The sequence below is a fragment of the Natator depressus genome, chromosome 20 (genome assembly GCF_965152275.1).
Source record: "Natator depressus isolate rNatDep1 chromosome 20, rNatDep2.hap1, whole genome shotgun sequence".
Taxonomy (NCBI): Eukaryota; Metazoa; Chordata; order Testudines; family Cheloniidae; genus Natator; species Natator depressus.
In genome coordinates this window covers 7,487,705-7,509,296 of record NC_134253.1, presented here as the reverse complement: position 1 = coordinate 7,509,296, position 21,592 = coordinate 7,487,705, and the positions used below count along the sequence as shown (strand labels likewise).

Sequence of the window (21,592 nt, the reverse complement as noted above, 5' to 3'; positions counted from 1 at the left end):
TCTTAAGATCCAAGGGTTTGGGTCTGTGTTCACCTGTACAGACTGTTGAGGATTTTTATCAAGCCTTCCCCAGGAAAAGGGGTGTAGGGCTTGGGGAAAAGACGTCTCCAAGTGGGTTCTTTCCCTGTTATTTAACACGCTTGGTGGTGGTAGCATAGGGTTCAAGGACAAGGCAAAGTTTGTACCTTGGGGAAGTTTTTAACCTAAACTGGTAAGAATAATCTTAGAGGGTCTTTCATGCAGGTCCCCACATCTGTACCCTAGAGTTCAGAGTGGGGAAGGAACCTGGACATACCTGAAATCCAGCTCATCAATAAGAACACAGAATAGCCTCTCAGGAGATAAGGGAAGGTCAATTTTAGTTAATTTTTAAAAAATGTTTCATGAACATATTAAGTCTCAATCCTGAATTGGATTAATGTAGTCTTTAACTGTCATCCTGATCATAAAAAGGATGTCTTCCCACATTCCCTAAAACTGCAACATTCTACTTGGATGACCAACCAACAAATATATGATACCAGATTTCTTTGCAGATGAGACAGGCACACCCAGATCTCTGTATGCTTTCTAGCAGAAAAATATTAATACAGAAATGTCATGTAGCGCTTGAAAGATATCATGGAATTAGAAGTTTCAGAAAGACTTTAAAAATAATAGGTTTAATATTTAACTTGTCAAACTCGCCAGAGGAAGTCTTACATTTGCATTCCCAAGTTACCACTTAAAGTCAAGGTTTTAGAGTGCTTGCCTGAGTCTTCATTGCTATCTATGAGCACTTCTTGTTTTCATTTTAGTGATATTCTAAATTTTATCTGGAGACATACCATTCTGCTCATCCTTCAGGCTTCCTGGCTGCACTAAGTGACATCAGTCAATCATTAGACCAGCTGTTAAGTGTTTTGTGTAGAGCAGGGGTCGGCAACCTATGGTACACGTACCAAAGACAGCACCAGGAGCGGATTTTTAATGGCAAGCTGCTGCCTGCCGGGTCCCAGCCGCCGGCCCTGCTCAGCCCGCTGCCAAACCCAGGCCAGCAGCGGGCTGAGAGTGGCCACCAGCAGGCGGCACCATACCATTAAAAATCCTGCCTGCCCCAGCCCGCTCTTCTCCACCCCTCCCCCCCCGGTGGGGGTAGGGTGAAGAAGCTTGGTCCAGCCAGCTGCTGCTGCAGGGCAGGCAAGCTCCCCCCTCCTCCGCCTCTTCCCCCAGCATGCTGGGTTCCTGCCCCTCCTCCTCTCCCTCCCTGCCACTGATCAGCTGATAGCCCTTGTGAGGAAGGGGGAGAAGCGGAGTTGCAGCGCGCTCGCTGCTCCAGGGAGGAGACGGAGAAGAAGTGGGGATGGGGCCTTGGGGACGGGGAATGGAATCAGGGCATATCCCCTCCAGCCACCTGCTGTGAGCCGCTCTGGGCAGGGGGCTGGGAGCACCCCCATGACCCTAGCCCACACCCCAGCCCTCTGCCCTGACCCCTGCACCCTCCTCACACGCCCCCAGCCCTGACTCCTGCACCCTCCTCACATGCCATACCCTGACTCTTGCACCCCCCACATTCCTACCCCCACCCTGAGCACCAGACCAGCAGCAGGCTGAGTGGGGCCGGCGGCCGGGACCCTGGCTGGCAGGAGCCGGCGTATGGAACCCCAGACCAGCAGTGGGCTGAGTGGCAGTGGGCTGAGCCGCTCAGCCCACTGCCGGTCTGGGGTCCCGGCTGCCGGCTCCTTGCCAGCCTGGGTCCCAGCCGCAGGCCCTGCTCAGCCTGTTGCTGGCCTAGGTGAACGGAACCCCAAGCTGGCAGAGGGCTGAGTGGGGCGGCAGCGTAAGATCAGCATTTTAATTTAATTTTAAATGAAGCTTCTTAAACATTTTGAAACCTTGTTTACTTAACATACGACAATAGTTTAGTTATATAATATATAGACTTATAGAGAGAGACCTCCTAAAAAACATTAAAATGTATTACTGGCACTCAAAACTTTAAAGTGAATAAACGAAGACTCGGCACACCACTTCTGAAAGGCTGCCAACCCCTGGTGTAGAGCCCTTCAATTGTAATTTGCAATCTTCCTTGTGCATGGAAGACATTAATATACATGCAGCTGAAGAGTTACATTAGTTGCAACAAAGATCACTCAGTGATGGGAAAAACCCTCCTGGAAAGGCAAAAAGCTGGAAACGGAGCTAAGCAACGCAATTCCATTAAAAAGAATTAAAGAAAACTAGAAACAAGCACTGCTCCCCAAGAGCATCAATAAAGACATCAGCAGAAAGCTCTTTAAAAAGCCGTGGCAGTTCTAAAGTGTGGAAAGTAGATGATTATTTCAGTTTAAGGAGATGGTGCACAAGACTAATAATATATAACCTTTCCACTTTCAGGTTAAGATGCTGAAGCCACAAAACTCCGATTTTATTTACATGACAAACTCTACAAATATAAAAAGGAGGAAACCTCATATCTGGCAAGAGATAGGTATGATGCACATGCTACAAGAGTCACAGCAGGTATGGGATTTTATCCCTTGTGTCCATTTACCACTTTTAATTCCTGATTTAGCAACAGTTTGCCAAGTATCAAATACCATTCCTGCAGCTTTTCCTTTCTGATAGGAATACATGGTTTTCACTATAATTTTTTTACAGGAAGTTTTATTATTTCTGAAATTGAGACTCATTCCCCTATGTTCTCATTGGTCATCCAGTTTACTACCGTAGAGGCAGAGGACTGAATGCATCCCAAGGCTGAACTATCCACTATATGAGTGAAGGAGAAGATCTGGGCCATCAGTTTTGAAAATGGAAGTTTATTTTTAAAAACCAAGTTTCTAAAGTTTATATTCAGAAAGCTCTTGACTGTGACAACAGCTTTCTGAATATAAAAGATGCAGTGTTGTCTTCTGAAGTCTGCAGACAACCCACTCTAGTAAACTCTACTGCTACTGTCTGAATCTTTCACAAAATAGCAGTTAGTCAACAACTAACCATCATCATTGCTGTTAAGTAACTCCTGGCCGTAGAAGTCAAAACTATGATTAACTGCAGCAAGAATTTAACCATGACCTTGACCCAAGGTGTCATTTTACTTTAAAAAAAAAAAAAGTTCCTGCTATGGTATAGCTAACATAGAATCATAGAATATCAGGGTTGGAAGGGACCTCAGGAGGTCATCTAGTCCAACCCCCTGCTCAAAGCAGGGCCAATCCCCACCTCAAGGACTGAACTCGCAACCCTGGGTTTAGTAGGCCAATGCTCAAACCACTGAGCTATGGATTCTTGTAGATTCCCACTGGTTTTTCCACATACACTACATCATTCTCTCAAGTTTCTGTATATATTCAGTAACTCCTTGCTTAACATTGTAGTTACGTTCCTGAAAAATGCTACTTTAAGCGAAATGTTAAGCGAATCCAATTTCCTCATACGAATAAATAATGTAAATGGGGGGGGGGGGGAGGATCCAGGGAATTTTTTTTCGCCAGACAAAAGAGTATATAATATATACACACAAACACACACACACACAATTTAACAATTTAATACTGTACACAGCAATGATGATTGTGAAGCTTGGTTGAGGCGGTGAAGTAAGAGGGTGGGATATTTCCCAGGGAATGCCTTACTGCAAAATGATGAACTAGCACTCGGCTGAGCCATCAAGGGTTAACACATTGTTAATGTAGCCTCACACTCTACAAGACAGCACGAATGGAGGGAGGGGAGATAGCATGGTAGAGAGAGACAGAGACACACACCGTTTGTGAGACAGAGAGAGATGCATTGCCCCTTTAAGTACCCTGATCCCACTAAGTACACTGCCTTTTTACGTAGATCAGCAAGTTGACACAGTAGCTGCTGCCAGCAAGCTCCCTCAGTCCTGAGCCCTGTCATGTGTCCCCACCCCCCAGCTCTGTGGAGATGGGGTAAAGGAGCGGGGGGCAGGAGCGGGGAACACCCTGACATTAGCCTCTTCCTCCTCTTCCCCCCCCCCGCCCCCTCCACACACAGTGCAAGCAGGAGGCTCTCAGGAGCAGCTCCAAGGCAGAGGGGGGAGGGACAGCTGAACTGCCCTGCAATTGATAGCCTGCCACACAGGGAACTTGGGGGAGCTGATAGGGGGACTGCTGGTCCACCCTGGTTCCAAGCGCACACCAACTAGCTCCAACGGGCTGCTTTTTCTGCAAACAATGGACAAAGCAGGTAGCTGCCAAACAACATTATAAGTGAGCATTGCACAACCTTAAATGAGCCTGTTCTCTAACTGATCAACATAATGAAACAACATTGTTGGGACGACTTTAAGTGAGAAGTTACTGTACTAACATCCAGCTATTTTCTTCTATGTGCAAGAACTAGTGACCTGTGATAATTTCTTTGATTGCACAAATTAAAATACAACCACACAGTACTGAATTATTATGAATGCTAGAGACTGAATTCAGCCTCTTCTAAGAAATCCTAGTTAACTTACTCTGATGCCTAGGACCATAAAGTTTTTATATCTAATACTTACTAATAAATGTACCAAAATATGAATGGATGTTTCCTGGGTACAACATAACCCCTCTTAAGCCTTTGTGTAGGCTAAGCACATCCAAAGAATTATGAAGATTCAGAATTTGAGTTCACTAGCTACCTCCTGAAAGATCCAAACCTTCAAACTGTAGTGAATATGAAGTACATAGGCCCAGATTTTTAAAGGTATTTAAACAATGCTCTGCTCAGCTTTCAACCCCATTGAAAGTCAACAGGGTTTAGACTCCTACATGCCTAAGTCACTTCTGAAAATGGGACTTAGCCCCCCTAAGTAACTTTGCAGATTCTCCATCACTGACAGTTTTGGATTCTCCATCAATGAGAATTTTTAAAACAAGATTGGATGTTTTTCTAATACATGTACTCTAGGAATTATTTTGGGGAAGCAATGATTAAGCAGTCAATTTGCAAACATCTAGAAAATAATAAGGTGATAAGTAACAGTCAGCATGGATCTGTCAAGAATAAATCATGTCAAACCAACCTGACAGCTTTCTTTGACAGGGTAACAAGCCTTGTGAATAGGGGGGAAGTGGCAGACATGGTATATCTTGACTTCAGTAAAGCTTTTGATACTGTCTCGCATGACCTTCTCATAAACTTCTCCGATGAAGTGAGCTTTAGCCCACGAAAGCTTATGCTCTAATAAATTTGTTAGTCTCTAAGGTGCCACAAGTACTCCTGTTTTTTTTCCAGAGTAACAGCCGTGTTAGTCTCTATTTGCAAAAAGAAAAGGAGTACTTGTGGCACCTCAGAGACTAACCAATTTATCTGAGCATAAGCTTTCTTGAGCTACAGCTCACTTCATCAGAGAAGTTTATGAGAAGGTCATGCGAGACAGTATCAAAAGCTTTACTGAAGTCAAGATATACCATGTCTGCCACTTCCCCCCTATTCACAAGGCTTGTTACCCTGTCAAAGAAAGCTGATTTTTTTGCGGATACAGACTAAAACGGCTGCTACTCTGAAACCTGTCATAAACTAGGGAAATACAACCTAGATAGAGCTACTATAAGGTGGGTGCAAAACTGGTTGGAAAACAGTTCCCAGAGAGTAATCATCAGTGGTTCACAGTCGTGCTGTGGGGTCCCACAGGGATCAATTCTGGGTCCGGTTCTGTTCAATATCTTCATTAATGATTTAGATAATGGCATAGAGTACACTTATAAAGTTTGTGGACGATACAAAGCTGGGAGGGGTTGCAAGTGCTTTGGAGGATAGGATTAAAATTCAAAATGATCTGGACAAACTGGAGAAATGGTTTGAAGTAAATAGGATGAAATTCAATAAGGACAAATGCAAAGTACTCCATTTAGGAAGGAACAATCAGTTGCACACATACAAAATAGGAAATGACTGCCTAGGAAGAAGTATTGCAGAAAGGGATCTGGGGGTCATAGTGGACCACAAGCTAAATATGAGTCAACAGGGTAACGCTGTTGCAAAAAAACCAACATCATTCTGGGATGTATTAGCAGGAGTGTTGTAAGCAAGACACGAGAAGTAATTCTTCCGCTCTACTCTGCGCTGATTAGGCCTCAACTGGAGTATTGTGTCCAGTTCTCGGCACCACATTTTAGGAACGATGTGGACAAATTGGAGAGAGTCCAGAGAAGAGCAACAAAAATTATTAAAGGTATAGAAAACATGACTTATGAGGAAAGATTGAAAAAATTGGGTTTGTTTAGTCTGGAGAATAGACTGAGGGGGGGACATAACCGTTTTTAAGTACATAAAAGGTTGTTAGGAGGAAGAGGGAGGAAAAAAAAATTCTCCTTAACCTCTGAGGATAGGACAAGAAGCAATGGACTCAAATAGCAGCAAGAGCAGCTTAGGTTGGACATTAGGAAAAACTTCCTGTCAGGGTGGCTAAGCACCAGAATAAATTACGTAGGTAGGTTATGGAATCTCCATCATTGGACATTCTTCAGAGCAGGTTAGACAAACACCTGTCAGGGATGGTCTAGACAATACTTAGTCCTGCCATGAGTGCAAGGGACTGGACTACAAGACCTCTCGAGTTCCCTTCCAGTCCTATGATTTTATGATAGTGGATGATCAAAAGACACCTTTAAACTTTAGCGATAAGTATCCCATTCTTTTGTCGGGAAAAAAGGGCTATCCAAAGCAACACCAGCAGTGTCTCTGTTTTTCTTGCTCTTGATTTTTTTTGGATCAGCATCAGCATGATCCAGTGAATGGGAAAGCTCAAGTGCAGAATTACTTTTTGGGGTGGGAGAAATTGACTAGACTAGTCAATGAACTTTGACTGCGCAAAGCTTCCACAGAAGTTATATGTGTAGATCATTCAAAACTGTCAAGCATTTTACCATAGAAGATAAGCATCTTGAGTGACTTTTTGCTTTGGCTAGATAGAAGTATATTGAAATGTCAAGAAACCTTGTTGACTCCCTGCTAACTCAAGTTTTTTGTACACACATGCAGTGTTAACTCAAGTCCAGTTAAATGAGTTAAGGGATCATACACCACAGTGGTAATCGGTGAACAACAATCTAGACCAGTGATACTCGGACCGTGGCTCTTGAGCCGCAAGTGGCTCTTCTATGTGTCTCCTGCAGTTCTTTGCAGCACTTGATATTAAAATATTTAATGAACAACTAATCAGGGTGCTTTTACTGTTATTAACCAATTGTACTTGATAAAGTACTTGGTCCGTAACTTAATCTGAGAATAATAACTAAATATTTCCCTGTCATATTGTTTCAAATATGAATATATAGTTACCATAGTAAATGAAACAATGAATTCATACTACTGTGGCTCTTTAGAGTAATGTTAATAGCTAATTTGGCTCCTGAACCACTGAGGTCTGAGGCATTGCACCGTGTAGTGTTTGGAAGGCCTTCATAGATTCCAATGCCAGAACGGACAGTTGCGATCACTGAATCTGACTTCCTGTATAGCATAGACCATAGAATGAAAGGACTGGAAGTCATCTAGTCCAGTCCCCTGCACTCATTGCAGGACTAAGCATTATCTAGACCATCCCTAACAGGTGTTTGTCTAACCTGCTCTTAAAAATTTCCAATGATGAAGATTCCACAACCTCCCTAGGCAATTTACTCCAGTGCTTAACAACCCTAACAGTTTAGGAAGTTTTTCCTAATGTCCAACCTAAACTTCCCTTGCTGCAATTTAAGCCCATTGCTTCTTGTCCTATCCTCAGAGGTTAAGAAAGAAAAACAATTTTTCTCCCTCTTCCTTGTAACAACCTGTTATGTACTTGAAAACTGATGTCTCCCCTCAATCTTCTCTTTTCCAGAGTAAACAAACCCAATTTTTTCAACCTTCCCTCAAAGGTCATGTTTTCTATTTACTTGAGACCATTTCTCCAGTTTGTCCGGATCATTCTGAATTTTAATCCTATCCTCCAAAGCACATGCACCCCTCCCAGCTTGGTATCATCCACAAACTTTATAAGTGTATTCTCTATATGCCATTATCTAAATCATTGATGAAGATATTGAACAGAACCGGACTCAGAACTGATCCCTGTGGGACCCCACTCAATATACCTTCCAGCCTGACTGAACTACTCTCTGGGAATGGTTTTCCAACCAGTTATGCACCCCCTTTATAGTAGCTCCATCTAAGTTGTGTTTCTCAAATTTGTTTATGAGAAGGTCATGCAAGACAGAATCAAAAGCCTTACTAAAGTCAAGGTATACCACATCTACCTCTTCCCCCCTACCCACAAGGCCCATTACCCTGTCAAAGAAAGCTATTAGGTTGATTTGATATGATCTGTTCTTGACAAATCCATGCTGATTGTTACTTATCTTATTATCTTCTAGGTGCTTGCAAATTCATTGCTTAATTATTTGCTCCATTACCTTTCTGGGTACTGAAGTTAAGCTGACTGGTCTGTGATTCCCTGGGTTGTCCTTATTTCCCTTTTTATAGATTCAGACTATATTTACTTGGGCTCCTGATTAATCGCAGTTAACTCACACGATTAACTCAAAAAAATTAACTGCAATTAAAAAATTAATCTTGATTAATCGCACAGTTAAACAACAGAATACCAACTGAAATTTATTAAATATTTTGGATGTTTTTATAAATTTTCAAATATACTGATTTCAATTACAACACAGAATACAAAGTGTACAGTTCTCACTTTATATTTTTATTATAAATATTTGCACTGTAAAATAGAAGTACTGTAGTGTGATCTCTATTGTGAAAGTGTAACTTACAAATGTAGATGTGTTACATAACTGCACTCAAAAACAAAACAATGTAAAACTTTAGAGAATACAAGTTTATTCAGTCCTACATCTTGTTCAGCCAATCGCTAAGACTAACAAGTTTGTTTACATTGACAGGAGATACTGCTGCCTGCTTCTTATTTACAATGTCCCCTGAAAGTGAGAACAGGCATTCGCATGGGACTTTTGTAGCCAGCGTTGCAAGGTATTTATGTGCCAAATACAATAAATATTCGTATGCCCCTTCATGCTTCAGCCAACATTCCGGAGAACATGCTTCCAGGCTGACAATGTTGGGGGGGGGGGGGAGGGAGGAAAAAAGTGTTTGTTAATTAAATTGTGACTGAACTCCTTGGGGGAGAACTGTATGTCCCCCTGCTCTGTTTTACCTGCATTCTGCCATATATTTAATGTTATAGCAGTCTCGGATGATGACCCAGCACATGTTGTTTGATTTATGAATACCGTTACTGCAGATTTAACAAAACGCAAAGAGGGTACCAATGTGAGATTTCTAAAAATAGCTACAGCAGATGCTTAAATCTTGGGTCCAGTGAAGTGCCATCCAAAATTTGAGAGGGACAAGGTGTGGAGCATGCTTTCAGGAGTCTTTAAAGAGCAACACTCTGATGTGGAAACTACAGAACCCAAATCACCAAAAAAACAACAACAATAATAATCAACCTTCTGCTGGTGGCATCTGACTCAAATGATGAAAATGAACATGCATCGGTCCACACTGCTCTCGACTGTTATCGAGCAGAACCCACCATCAGCATGGACGCATATCCTCTGGAATGGTGGTTGAAGCATAAAGGGACATATGAATCTTTAGCGCATCTGGCACATAAATATATTGGGATGCCAGTTACAACAGTGCCTGTTCTCACTTTCAGGCGACATTGTAAACAAGAAGCAGACACCATTATCTCCTGCAAATGTAACCAAATATGTTTGTCTGAGCAACTGGCTGAAGTAGGACTGAGTGGACTTGTACGCTCTAAAGTTTTACATTGTTTTGTTTTTGAGTGCACTGGAATGCATTACCTAGGGAGGTGGTGGAATCTCCTTCCTTAGAGGTTTTTAAGCCCTGGCTGGGATGATTTAGTTGGGGATTGGTCCTGCTTTGAGCAGGGGGTTGGACTACTAGATGACCTCCTGAGGTCCCTTCCAACCCTGATATTCTATGATTCTATGACCTCATTATTAAGTGTAGCAGGAAACACTTTCGCAAAAGTTATCTTAGTGCACCTACAACAGCTGGTGAATTGTGTCTATCCTGAATCACAGTGCAGATTCAGGGCTGCGTCAACTCCAAGAAAAGTGCAGAGAGCAAAACCGACCACTGTACATCTCCTTTGTGGACCTAACAAAGCATTCGACATAGTCAGCAGAGCAGATCTATTTGCAATACTAGAAGAGATAGGATGCCCACAAACCCTTTTAAGTCTTATATGTTCATTCCACAACAACATGAGAGCAACTGTCCAGTCTCATGGGCCCACTTCAGACAGCTTTAAGATGAAAAGCAGAGTGAGGCAAGGATGCGTTCTTGCCCCTACACTCTTTGGCATCTTCTCAGTACTCTTGAACTGTGCGTTTATGGACATGAAAGATGGAGTGTATATCCACACAAGATCAGATGGGAAACTCTTCAACTTGTCCCAACATAAGTCAAAGACCAAACTCAAAAAGGTGCTAATCAGTGAACCTCTATTTGCTGATGCTGCTGCCCTCATTACCCATAATGAAGATCTACTATAAGAATTCCTGGACCACCTTTCAAGTACCTGTCAGGCATTTGCTCTCACCATCAGCATCAAGAAAACCGTTCTATTAGGACAGAGAGTTTCACAAGATCATTCAACTACCTTAAATGCAAACCAGCTAGAAGTAGTCCAAAAGTTCAGCTATTTAGGTTCTACAGTGACCACCAACCTCTCACTGGATGAAGAACTAAATGTTCGCATTGGAAAGGCTGCCACCACCTTCAGCAGACTAACTAAAAGAGCACGGAACAACTCAAAGCTTACCAGCAAAACCAAAATGCTAGTGTATCAAGCTTGTGACCTCAGCACTCTCATGTATGGTGGGAAAACATGGACAACGTAAGGCTCATCAGGAGTTTCCATCTACGTTGTTTACACTGCATACTCAAGCAAGACAAGGTGGGTGAGAATATCTTTTACTGGACCAACTTCTGTTGGCGGGAGAGAAGTTTTTGAGCTTACACAAAGCTCTTTCTGCACTGATACCTGCAGTCATCCACATTCATCTGAACATCTGACTACAATCACTACAGACAAGAGACAACTAGTTTGTGAAGAAAAACGAAGCCAATGCGGCTAAGATTAAGAAAGCTTTGCAGGATAGAGTAAATGCCGATTCGCACACATGCTAAATCTACTGTCAAAAGATTTGAAAGGATAGGTGAGATACTATCTATGCTCCTGATTGCACAATGGACTCCTGTATCCCCACAGACTTCAACGTTTCTTTGCACAGTACAGGGATCCACCCACACAGGACCTTGATCATACAACTGGATTTCTGATTAAGTTATTTTTCAACAGCCACTTTACAGCTTCCAAATACAAAAACAGAAAGGTGGCAGCACATATGTCACATCTCAAGTAATAAGGTGAAATAAACTTGTAAGCAAGCTGCAGAAGTATGTTTCAGACTAATCCAAGTGAATAAAGATATATGAAGAACATAGACTGAGTGCTTCTCTATGCTTAAAAGGCTGCAACTGCGCCACTGCAGTGCTTCAGTGAAGACACTACCTAAAAAAAATGGGAAGGCTTCTACTGTCGGCATAGGTAACCCACCTCCCCAAGAAGCATTAGTTATGTCAACGGGAGAAGAAGCCCTCTCATCAACACAGTGCTGTCTACACCAGAAGTAAGGTCAGTATAACTGTCACTCAGGGGTGTGGATTTTACTGGCCAGAAAAAATTCACTAGAAAATTGTTCAAAATACTGAAGCCAGTAGTAACGGTTTTGTATAGAGAAGTTCGTGTTCCATTGCTGAAGCTACTGAAGCACGGAGGAAGACGAACAATTATTAAAATGCAGAACATGCATTTTATCATTAATTGCAAGTCCTCATTATTTTCTAAAATATATGAACAAATTTCTGCATGTGCTGGTTCCACTCACAGCAGCAGAACCAAACACCTGCACTTGACTATTTAGATTAATAGGTTTATGATGAAAGTAGGTTTTCTGCCAACAATAGTTGAACTGCAAGCCAGCTGCCTCAATTTAAAAAAAGTCATGTTCACCAGTTGAGTATTGTAACAGCTATCCAGTAATGATAATCTCATGTATATGATCATGAAAGTAGTGTTAATTAACTGCTAAGGGTTCTGTCAGCTCTGAATGAGTATTTTCATCATTTCACCTGGTGCACTTAAAGATTAGAAACTGCATCAGGACAACTTCAAAGTTGATTTTTGTTTTCAGCATTTTATTTTTGAATGACTTCAAGACCCCCTCTGTGAATTTCAATAACTGGATGCAACAGTAACAACTCTGACTTTTGCTCATTAACTGTACTGTTTAAAATGTTACATTACTGATATTAACATTTTGCAAGATTGTATGTATAAAAAAAATCAAAATTTTCAACTTTGTTAACATCTTGAAATACTAAGCTTTTCAAGGTTAACAATGACGCAACTTTCATAGTGACGAAGATTTTATTCCACTTCGTATGAATATAAATTTTCAATAAAAACAGTATTAAGGCTCCATTCTGAAAGCACTTATGCTACTGAAATCAAACTAGTCATGCAGTGAAGTGCTTAAGTGTTTGTATGATGGAATTTTCGTTTTTTGCCCGAAGCAGTTTTGTAAAGTTCAAAAATACCCTATCGTTGTGACACTGAACAGTTTAAAACCAGCATTTATAAAACTTAATGCATAATCAATTTAACCTAAAATTGCAAGCCATACCATAAATTTTCAAATTAAGTTGCGGCTTTACAAAGCTAGTGTAAATCAATGATTTTTAAAGTCCCTCCACCATTTTATTCTATTTTTATGAAAAATGTTCTGTAAATACAACAGAGAACCCCACATCCAAAGTAGCCTGCAGAATTAAGTTTACATGCATCTAACAGAACACTAACCATCTAGCCATACTATAACAGTGTCATACACAACCACTGGTGATTATTCATGATCTTGGCTGTCCGGTAAACATTTGCCATGCATTTGTCAGCTTAATTATTTCCATCCCAGTATAGTATGCATTTCAAACAAAGATCTATTCTACAGCACATGCACTTCCTACATTTTCCAGCTATTTTCCCAGTCTCCAATCTGTTTTTATAAAATGTGCAATAAGTCTGAACAACACTAAAACTTTAGATTAAAACAACTTTCTACAGAAGCATTGCTAAACAAGAACTTCACGGAAATAAAGTCTCAAAAAAAAAAAGATTTAACAAGGCTTATTGAAAGTTAACTATTTAAGTGACACCTAATTTTTGGCCATTTTTGGTTTTAAGATATACGGCACTATTTAGGTAAAGAACACAGTGTGAACATTAGTAGTATTTAAAGGAAGATAAAGCTGTATTCTGACCCATTCTTGACATCAATCCAGTTCCAGGACAGACAATAGTTTTGCTTTACATTATTAACAAGCAGCAGGAAAAGAAAAAAAGTTACTAAAAAATAAGCAAACAAAATAGTCTTCATATTTTTATATAAACAATTAATGGAACTATGAAAATATAAAAATATTACTGAAATACTTTTGCTTTAGCTATGAGAGAGGAATTTTAGCCACACTACCAACAGTGCAAGTAGATCTGGCTTCTCTGGTTATCTTTTAAGTAGACTTCACTAGTCAATCACAATGCAATGACAGCATATTCAATAGGCAAATTCTGGTTGTCATGTCTAACTGAAGTTAGAACAGGTTTCAGAGTAGCAGCAGTGTTAGTCTGTATCCGCAAAAAGAAAAGGAGTACTTATGCACCGCTACAGACTAGGGACCGAATGGCTTGGCAGCAGTTCTGCAGAAAAGGACCTAGGGGTTACAGTGGACGAGAAGCTGGACATGAGTCAACAGTGTGCCCTTGTTGCCAAGAAGGCCAATGGCATTTTGGGATGTATAAGTAGGGGCATTGCCAGCAGATCGAGGGATGTGATCATTCCCCTCTATTCGACATTGGTGAGGCCTCATCTGGAGTACTGTGTCCAGTTTTGGGCCCCACACTACAAGAAGGATGTGGAAAAATTGGAAAGAGTCCAGCGGAGAGCAACAAAAATGATTAGGGGACTGGAACACATGACTTATGAGGAGAGGCTGAGGGAACTGGGGATGTTTAGTCTACGGAAGAGAAGAATGAGGGGGGGATTTGATAGCTGCTTTCAACTACCTGAAAGGGGGTACCAAAGAAGATGGCTCTAGACTGTTCTCAATGGTAGCAGATGACAAAACAAGGAGTAATGGTCTCAAGTTGCAATGGGGGAGATTTAGGTTGGATATTAGGAAAAACTTTTTCACTAGGAGGGTGGTGAAACACTGGAATGCGTTACCTAGGGAGGTGGTGGAATCTCCTTCCTTCAAAGTTTTTAAGGTCAGGCTTGACAAAGCCCTTGCTGGGATGATTTAGTTGGGGACTGGTCCTGCTTTGAGCAGGGGGTTGGACTAGATGACCTCCTGAGGTCCCTTCCAACCCTGATATTCTATGATTCTACTTGTGGCACCTTAGAGACTAACAAATTTGAGCATAAGCTTTCGTGAGCTACAGCTCACTTCATCGGATGCATGCAGTAGAAAATACAGTGGGGAGATTTATATACACAAAGAACATGAAACAATGGGTGTTCCCATACACACTGTAACAAGAGTGATCAGGTAAGGTGAGGTATTACCAGCAGGAGAGCTCGGGGGGAAAAAACCTTTTGTAGTGATAATCAAGGTGGGCCATTTCCAGCAGTTGACAAGAACATGTGAGGAAGGGTGGGGAGGGTTGAATAAACATGGGGAAATAGTTTTACTTTGTGTAAAGACACATCCACTCCCAGTCTTTATTCAAGCCTAAGTTAATTGTACCCAGTTTGCAAATTAATTCCAATTCAGCAATCTCTCATTGGAGTCTGTTTTTGAAGTTTTTTTGTTGAACAATTGCCACTTTTAGGTCTGTAATCAAGTGACCAAAGAGATTGAAGTGTTCTCCGACTGGTTTTCGAATGTTATAATTCTTGACGTCTGATTTGTGTCCATTTATTCTTTTACATAGAGACTGTCCAGTCTGACCAATGTACATCGCAGAAGGGCATTGCTGGCACATGATGGCATATCATCACGTTGGTAGATGTGCAGGTGAACCAGCCTCTGATAGTGTGGCTGATGTGATTAAGCCCTATGATAGTGTCCCCTGAATAGATATGCGGACACAGTTGACAACGGGGCTTTGTTGCAAGGATAGGTTCCTGGGTTAGTGGTTTTGTGTGGTGTGTGGTTGTTAGTGAGTATTAGAAGTTAGAACGGTTTTCCCTCTTCCACACACTACAGTCAGTAGGGGTGTCATAAATATAAAGGGAAGGGTAACCACCTTTCTGTATACAGTGCTATAAAATCCCTCCTGGCCAGAGGCAAAATCCTTTCACCTGTAAAGGGTTAAGAAGCTAAGGTAACCTCACTGGCACCTGACCCAAAATGACCAATGAGGGGACAAGATACTTTCAAATCTGGTGGGGGGGAGGCTTTTGTCTGTCTGTGTGATACCTTTGCTAGGAACAGATCAAGGATGCAAGCCCTCCAACTCCTGTAAAGTTCATAAGTAATCTGGCTAGAAAATGTGGTTTTCTTTGTTTCGGCTTGTAAATTCACTGTGCTGGAGGGAATGTGTATTCCTGTTTTTGTGTCTTTTTGTAACTTAAGGTTTTGTCTAGAGGCATTCTCTATGTTTTGAATCTGACTGCCTGTAAGATTATCTTCCATTCTAATCTTACAGAGTGTTTCTTTTATCTTTGTTTTGTTCTTCTAATGAAGTGCTGGTTTTTTCAGAATCTGATTGGGTTTTTAGAGTCCTAAGAAACCCAAGTTGGTCTGTGGGGAACTAGGGACTCCAATTGGTCCTTTCCCTGTTCTTTGTCTAAATCACTTGGCGGTAGAAGCCTAATGTTCAAGAACAAGGCAAAGTTTGTGCCTTGGGAAAGTTTTTAACCTAAGCTGGTAAAAATAAGCTTAGGGGGTCTTTCATGCAGGTCCCCACATCTGTACCCTAGAGTTCAGAGTGGGGAGGTCAGCTTCCTTTTCCTCTCATACTACCAACTCTCCTTTCCAAAATATGAACCAGCCTTCTTAATAGGAAGTTCTGTTTCTGAACAGACTATTTACACTCAAGGTACATTCTATAATCTAGATAACAATTTGGGGGGAAAAAATCAGTCATAGTGGGAAAAGCACTGCAGGCAGGAAGAAAATATTAGCCACACAATTTCATATTAGCAGAAATCTCACTGTCAGGGATGGTCTAGAATGATAATACTTAGTCCTGCCATGGGCGGGGGGGGGGGGGAGGGAGGAAGGGGAGAGAAGAGTTGTAGAAAAAAGTTAAATGCAAAATTGTTGTAACTGGCTATGTCAAGTTATCTAGTTCACAATATATAAACAGCTATGTCAACACATTTTTATTCCCTACACTAAATGGACAGTCCACATCAAATAAACCACACTTTTGAATCTTTTTTTAAATTCACTACATCTAAGACCATCTTAAAACCAGTAGTTTAAGAAATTCTCTATACAGAATGTACCACCAAATACACAGTATAGTCAGTTCCACTGTTTCTATAATCACTGTATAGTAGCTACCACTTGTTTGAGTCTTTCACACCAAGAGAGAACATTTGTTTTTCTACATTGCAAAATGACAAAATCTGAAGAGCCAGTGTAGTAAACAGCACCAGTTTATACTCTGAAGTGCACCAGAATTCAGGTTACTGCTCTTTCAAGAAAAAAATAAAAGGGCAAGGTTCATCAAAAGCACACATTGTTCAAAGTCTCTCTTCCCATCAGGCACATTTAAACCGGAATCAGCGCCTCAATCCGGTTTACGGGACTCCGCTAGTGCCGCAGTTGCTGTGCAGTCTCTAAGAGGACCTTCCATCAGCAGCTGCTTGCCGGACAGCCAAGCGCCAGCAGGCCGGGGCGAGCTGCATCAGTCGGTTACAGTGAACAAGGTTTAACGCCGAGCTGCCTCCTCCTGCTGCACCAGCATCGCCGCTCCCTCCCCAGCGACCTGCCCCCGCACGGCCGTCCGCAGAGCCCGGCCCGCCCCATCTCCAGGACCCCCAAGTGTCGGCGATGGCCCCGGCAGCTCGGGGGCAGCCGGGCCCCAGCGCCATGAGGAGCCGGGCCCGATCTACCCGCATCCACCCCGCGGGGGTGGCGGCGGCCCGGCCTAACGGCGCGGAGGAGAGACGCGGCTATCCCACGCCCTGCCGGCGGTGTCGGGGGCCGCCTGGTCCGGGCGGGCGTGACCCACGAAGGAGCCGGGGCGGGCAGAGCCCGTGAGGGTGGGGTGCGTGACCGCCTCACTCACCGCAAGCCGCGGGGCCAGGCCGGGCCGCTGCCTCCACTCAAGAGCCGCCGCTTCCTCCTCCGGCTAGATGACAAAATGGCGGCGGCAGGAAGTACCATCAGCTCCGCCGCCCCGCCCCAGGGCCCCTGCTCCCGTACGCTGCGCAATCCGCGTACCGAGCTACCCGTCCCCCGGCGGGGCGCAACGGCCCCAGCGCAAACGGCTCCGCACGCCCAGGCAGCCCGCCTACCAAAAAAGCTTTTCCCCCACTCGCCAGAGGACAAGCAACCCTACGCAAACATCGCACTGCCGAAAAAAACAACATCAGGCTACTCAGGTCGCTGCGCAAATAGCGCTAAAGCCGCTTCCCCTACCTCTCCAGGGAGCAGCCGTCCTCAACGAGGAATCGCACCCAACGTACGTAAACCGCGGTCCGCGCGCGGGGGTAAGCCCTATCCGCGCAAATCGCGTAGCCTACAGATAGGGCCAAATCTCTCTCCCACGCAAACTCTGCGCTCTATGCCCTGAGTCCGCTTCCCACCGCAGTCGGCGCAAGGGAGCCAGAGACGCCCCTACGCACATCACGTAGCATTCTGCAGGTTAACCAGCCGCCAAATGCGCAAAATGCGTAAACACCAGAAAAAGCCGATCCCCTTCCCGTTCTCTTACACCACCTACGCAGATCGCTGGCTGCAGGACGCGGGCGCCGTGAACAGCACAACAGCTACGCACACAGCGTAGCACCCCCCCTCCCCCAAGAGGAAAGCGGGTCGGAATACAACGTTTGAGCAGCAGGCCTCAGCCCGAGACAGACGTCCCAACGAAAACTGAGTAGCCTCCCTGACGCAGCGGCCGCATTACGCAATGCGGATTACGCTATCAGAACAACGTAACCGAGGATGTTGAATACCGACACCCCCACCTCCGCTCGACCGCGCCCCCCAGTCGAGGGAGCCGCTTCCCTCGCGCGCGAACTCGGCTCTCACCTGGGGAGGGGCAGGCCGCGCTCTCCACCCTCCCGCCGGACCGGGTGCCGTGGGGCCCGGAGGGGGGGAGGCGTCTCCTCCGCCTCGCACTGGAGAGGGGAGGCTGGGGCGCGGGCCTCCGCGGGGCAGATAAAGACCGAGGGGCAGCGGGAGGGACCGACAGCGGCGCCGCACTGACCTCACCGCGCAACGCTCTGCGTCGCGGCGCAACAGACCACGCCCCCTCCGCCCCCCGCGCCGGCGACGTGCGCCCCCCCCCCCCCCCGCTTCCTAAGCCCAGCCCCTGGAGCCCGGGGCCCAAGGAGGAGCCGGGCGCGGCCGGGGCGTGCGGGAGAGAGGTCGGGTCGCTCTGCGCGCGCGCCGGCGGGCGCCGCACGGCACTGGGGAGGAAGGGAGCGCTGCGGGGCAGGGCGCTCTTGGGGGTCTGTAGCCAGTTGTGGGGCGGGGGGGAAGGGGCAGCTCTGCCGCGGGGGGGGGGCGCGCGGGGGGGGAAGGGGAAGGGGCAGCTCTGCCGCGGGGGGGGGGCGCGCGGGGGGGGAAGGGGAAGGGGAAGGGGCAGCTCTGCCGCGGGGGGGGGCGTGCGGGGGGGGGGAAGGGAAGGGGCAGCTCTGCCGCGGGGGGGGGGCGCGTGGGGGCGGGGGGGAAGGGGCAGCTCTGCCGCGGGGGGGGGGCGCGCGTGGGGGCGGGGGGGAAGGGGCAGCTCTGCCGCGGGGGGGGGGGCGCGCGTGGGGGCGGGGGGGAAGGGGCAGCTCTGCCGCGGGGGGGGGCGTGCGGGGGGGGGGGAAGGGAAGGGGCAGGTCTGCAGTAGACGGTCACTGCACAGACTGTGGGAGGGAGCCTCTTCAGCCCGTTGGTCATTGCAAGCAGGGGAAAGGCGGCTCCTTGCAGCTGGGTGGGCGCTGCATAGGGAGGCGGTTTCTGCAAGTTGATGGGCATTGTGCAGGTAGGGGGCATGTCCCTGCAGCAAGGTGTGTGCTGCACGAAGAGATGAGGGGAGAGCTCTCATGTGAATAGTGCATCATCCACTGCATGGGGAGAAGATTCTCTTCCCCCAATGCTGCTGGTTGAATCACTTGCTCCGGAGAATTGTTAGTCCTTCCGCTTTCTGGTCTGCCCAGTATCTGTTGACTCTGAAGTCTGATAATGGTGCAAAATGTCTGTGTTAACTGTTTTACTGCTGATCATTTTAGCAGAAAGATCCGTCTAATCTGGCACTGTGGGTGTGACCCCCTACTAGTATCGTGTAATGCCCCTTCATTGATTTGTATGCAGCACTCCCCAGATTGCTGCGGCCTCTGGTAGCCAGGACTTACTCGCAGCCAGGGCCGGGTTTACCATGGCGCTATGGCACTGGGCCCAGAGTCAGGAGGGGCCCTGGCTGGGAGCTGCCCCGCCCCTGCTCTACCCCCTCCCCGCCTCTTCCCCAAAGTCCCCGTCCCTGCTCATCGGAACCGCCCCGCACCTCTTGGGCTGGTGGCCATGGCATCCACCTGTAGGGTTTCTTCCTCCACTCCAGCCACAGCAGCCATCAGGTGACCCAAGTGAGCCCAGCTTGCCTAGGGCTGGTGGGTACAGTGGTGGTTTAGGGGAAGGAGAAGCCCCGACCCCTGCAGGAGCTGTGCTGGTGGGGAGAAGAAGTCCAGACCCCGGCAGGAGCTGCAGGGCTGAAGCCCCCAGCTGCCCTAGTGGCAGAAGCTGCAGGGCTGAAGCCCCAAGCCCCCTCTATGCAGAGCTGGCCTGAGCCCCTCTCTCTCCCAATTCCCCCTATGTGGAGCTGGCTCTCATTCTCAGGCTGTGGAGAAGTTCAGCCCAAATCTACCAACCTTGGTATGTTCATTTCCCCCATCATGACACAGCCATGAATGGATTTAACTTAAGAGGCAGGGTCAGCATTAGCCCCATTTGGCAGGTGGGATCTAGGGTGGGATCCAGAGGTGAAGTGACTTTCCCAAGGCTAAGCAGGGAGTCTGTGGCAGAGCAGAGAACCAAACCCAGAACACCTGGCCCCCAGGCCTGTGCCTTAATCACCCACTGGCAAAACCAAAAGTCAGTACTATGATGGGATGGGGAAGTGGGGGCCCAGCATGTGGATCCCCTTGGCAGCAGCTGGGGCTCCCCTGTTAAGCAGGCCCATCAAACTCTCACCCTGACAAGCCCACCTCCTCTGCATCTGTACCACCCTGATACACCTCCCCATTGAGCCCCAACTACCTACACATGGACCCAACCTAAATGAAACCCACCTCCCCTGCACCCACACACACACCCCACCCCACCCCCGAGCTCCAACCACTTTCACTTAGCACCACTGCAGACTCCCATTGCCCCTGCACCTGGAACCTCCCTGTGCATCCAGATCCCCCACTGAGCTGCCCACACCCAGACTGCCCCACACAGAACCCTCCTACCCCCCACACAGAACCCTCTTACCCCCATGTGGATCCCCCCCCACACACTAAGTCCCTCTGAACTTGGATCCTGCTGCCAGGCTGAGCCTCCCTGCCCACATCTGGTTGCCTGATGCAAAAGGAGCAGGGCCCCAGGGTGTTTCTGTGGCAGGCATGGCCCTTGTGCTGTGTCAGGGTCAGGTTAAGCCTCACTGCCAAGTCCCTGCCCCAGGGGGGTGGGGGAGGCTGCAGGGTATTCTCCCACTGCAGTGGCCTGTGCTCCCCACTGCCATGGTGGAGCTTCCACATTTATTTATTGTAAAAAAAAAAAAATAAATAAAAAAAAATTGCAGAATTTTAAAATATGCACAGAATTTGAGGCAGAATTCCCTCAGGAATATGGGGCGCTGTACAGCTGTGATGGTGGGACTGTGAAGGGGGTGCTGGACAGTAGGGGATCTGTGGGTGAGGGAGTTAGGCAGGAGGTATGGTGTGCAGAGTGCTGTGCAGTTGTGGTGGGAGGTCAGCGGGAGGGGTCTCTGGGCAGGCGCTGCTGGCATAGCGAGTCCGGGGGCATTGGGCATAGGGATCCGTGGGGAAAGTCTCTGGGTGAGGGGATGCTGGGCATAAGGGCAGGGCACTGGGCAGGGGGGCAGTGTGGAAGGGACATGCTGGCAGGGCTGGGCAGGCCAGTATATGTCGAGCAGTTGTGGGTTTGTAAACAGTGCCCTTGTGCTGGGCTGAGTGGGGCCACTCCCGCTGCACTGTGCCCCATTGCCCCCAACCGGCCCTTCGCTCTGTGGACCGCCCCCCATCACATGCCCTATTTCCCCAATGGGGGCCCACAAATATGTTTGACGCCGGGCCCACAAAAAGTTAATCCGGCCCTGCTCACACCTCTCAGG

General features: G+C 46.4%; 1 protein-coding gene across 6 annotated transcripts in view; it reads right to left on the bottom strand.

Annotated features, from left to right (window-relative positions):
- The window catches only part of BRD4 (bromodomain containing 4), a 214,028-nt gene extending 195,572 nt beyond the window's left edge, over window positions 1-18,456 (bottom strand). For 3 of the 6 annotated variants that reach the window (XM_074935108.1, XM_074935103.1, XM_074935105.1), the window contains exon 1: window positions 18,301-18,456. The gene's annotated coding sequence lies outside the window, so the exon portion shown is untranslated. Of the gene's footprint in view, window positions 1-17,335; window positions 17,358-18,300 lie in introns of those variants that run through there. The other 3 variants (XM_074935106.1, XM_074935107.1, XM_074935104.1) reach the window with 2 other exon arrangements.
- Window positions 18,457-21,592: the final 3,136 nt, after the last annotated feature.